General features: G+C 36.8%; 1 long non-coding RNA gene across 2 annotated transcripts; it reads right to left on the minus strand.

The window, feature by feature from the left end:
- Positions 1-1991: 1991 nt before the first annotated feature.
- LOC109953581 (uncharacterized) lies at positions 1992-2631 on the minus strand. Of its 2 annotated transcripts, none has more exons than XR_002273936.1 (3): positions 2585-2631; positions 2400-2496; positions 1992-2035 (listed from the first exon to the last, which is right to left on the minus strand). It is a non-coding gene; the product is annotated as an uncharacterized LOC109953581 (long non-coding RNA). The 2 variants fall into 2 exon arrangements; XR_002273935.1 differs by lacking the exon at positions 1992-2035 and adding an exon at positions 2220-2310.
- Between the last annotated feature and the right edge of the window lie 308 nt (positions 2632-2939).

The following is a 2939-nucleotide window of genomic DNA, read 5'->3' on the forward strand; positions in this document are numbered from 1 at the left end:
GAAATATTTAGTTTGAAATACATGTACTGCATTTCAGGCAGACAAGTAGATGAAAATACTGATCCCACTCATGTCTGTCTTTCATTTCTATACAAGCATCTGAACAGATTAAACAAACTAGTGTAATTTATTATCATAAAACTATGGGAGGAAAATCAATCTGTTGGAGCTGCTGCAGCCAACAGGTCAACAGCTACAGTATGTAAACTCCACAGTGTAGCAAGTTACAAATGTACTGAGCACTTACCTGACTCACTGTTTTCCTCTGGTGCACTATCATCCCCTTCGTCTAGAAGAGCTGGTTGTAAATAATCAGTCAGATATTATATTTGAAGGACCAGTGAAATATTTAGTTTGAAATACATGTACTGCATTTCAGGCAGACAGGAAGATGAAAATACTGATCCCACTCATGTCTGTCTTTAATCTTCATGTAAGTATTTGAACCAATTCAACACACAACTAGAGTCATTTATTACTGTATAAATAAGGAAGGAAAAAACCCAATCTGTTAGAACTGGTGCAGCGACCAGGTCCACAGCTGTTTAAACTGGACACTGTAACAAGTTACTGACATGGAACAGGTCCTGTTTTACTTTTATGTGTTTCCTATTAGTATTGCATTGTAAATAAATTAGATTAGAAATATACTGAGCACTTACTTGTTTCGCTCTTTTTCCCTGACAAAACTTCTTGCAGATGTTCTAGAACACCTGGTTGGAAGAGGTAAGCAGAATCTTTACTTAAGGTAATTGTGAAATTTTTAGGTTGAAATGCGTGTACTGGATTTCAGGCAGACAGGTGGATGAAAATTATTTATACCTTTCTCATGTCTCTTTCATTATTATGTAAGTGTTTGAACAGATTAAACAGCAACACTTAATTTTACAGGTCATGATTTACAGCGTACGTAACCCTCATGTAGAGCTTCATTCCATGTAATAGCATCATACCTGTACAGCTCTTACTGATACATATATGTAAGCCCAGGGAACCATCATGCATCGTTTGAGGAATAATGGAGTAACGTGAAATGTAATTAAACTGTAAGTATTTTATGAGTACGGAGTGTCTATTCTAAAATTCTGTTGCCTGTGTATGACTGGTGCCTCGTAAGAAGCTTTCATTTGGAAGAAACATCCTGAATGTACTGTAAGTGATTTCTAAGTATTCAGATATTATTGTGTACATGTTATACAAACACGTATTTAATGTAACATTCACCCAACAAGTTTTCATTTGGAAAAATTTTGAAACTTTGAAGAAAACTGTAAGTAGTTGCTAAGTAGCGGGGGTGTATTCTAATATTATGTTGTACGTATATGATGCCTGCCCCTTCAGTTGGGAGCAACTTTTACATGGTAGTTAATATTTAACTACAGGGACCTATTCTATAATCAGAGGATAATCAGAGATGAACAAAACTTGACAACAACACCTGAAACATGACGTCATGTCTGTTATGAATTTATGTTACAATGTACTATAGAGACCCTTACTTAGAAACTACTTGCAGTACATTCAGAATGTTTCTTCCTAATGAAAGCTTGTTGTGGGGCACCTGTCATATGCAGACAGTGTAATTTCAGAATAGACACACTGTACTTAGAAAATACTTACAGTATACTTACATTTCAAGTTACCCCATTAATCCCCAAATGTTACATTTTGGTTCCCTGGACTTATATATGTGTATTGTACAAGGGTGTGGTTATAACACAGAATGACACCCTAAATGTGGGGTGTGTACCCTGTAATTTGTGTCCTGTAAATTAAAGTCTTAATGATTAAACAAACAAATACGAAAATTTGTATTTTTAAAGATAATGAAAAAACCCAATCTGTTAGAACTGCTGCAGCCAACAGGTCCACAGCTGTTTAAACTGGACACTGTAACAAGTTACTGACATGGAACATGTCCTGTTTCACTTCTGTGTATCTATTAGAATTACACTGTAAGGTATATTACATTACAAATATACTGAACACTTACTTGGTTTATGGTTTTTCTCTGGTGCACCTTCAACCTCTGCTCCTGGAAGAAAAGGTGAAATACATGTACTGGATTTCAGGCAGACAGGTAGATGAAAATACCACTCTCATGTCTATTTCATTTTTATGTAAGTATTTGAATAGATGAAACAAACAAGGCATAACATGTTGATTCATGAGCTTTATAGGTGTTGGAAGACGGATTCTTTTAGACTGTGTCTGCCTGTTTCCAGTCTCGGTGCTAAGTCAGAGTAACCAGCTGCTGGATGTGGCTTTATAATAGGGACACAGACATGAGAGTGGTATTGGTCTTCTCATCTAACACCCAGAGAGAGAGACATTTAAAAAAAAGTGAAATAGTAATAACACATATTCAGTCCTTCAGTAAACAGCCAGTAAATACTCACCATCAGCTCTGTTCAGAGCCAACATGGTGCACACACAGAAAAACAGAGTCAGGATCTTCATGGTGGAGACGAGGTCGAACGTAAAGATGCTGAGAACCTTTGATAAACAGACAGACGTGTTACTCATGTCGACAGTCAGTAGGTTAAAGAAAGGAGAGAAGGTGATGGGTGAGTTTGAATCAGACCTGCTGTAAAATGATCTTCTCCTGTTTGTCCTCAGTGTCAGACTGTAGCATCAATCTTGATGTGTAGAGGTGCTGACAGAAAAGAAGCACCTCTTATATACAGGTATAAACAGCAGCCAAGGCTACTCAGAGTCAACACACAGAGAGAGAAATGCAAATATATAAAACTGTTCCAAATATTAAAAACAGGAGCGTCGAGTCACGTTAGTTTTAATGTTTGTGTTTTGGGAGAAGTTGCTAATCTTTTCATATTAGTGGTATTTATCTAGCTAAGGTGTTGGTCCAACGCCCTTCATCATTGCTCAAAGTTCACCTGACACCTAAAGTCAAAACAAAGTAGAATGTTCTGGGAAAG

The sequence above is a fragment of the Monopterus albus genome, unplaced genomic scaffold (genome assembly GCF_001952655.1).
Source record: "Monopterus albus unplaced genomic scaffold, M_albus_1.0 scaffold802.1, whole genome shotgun sequence".
Lineage (NCBI taxonomy): Eukaryota > Metazoa > Chordata > Actinopteri > Synbranchiformes > Synbranchidae > Monopterus > Monopterus albus.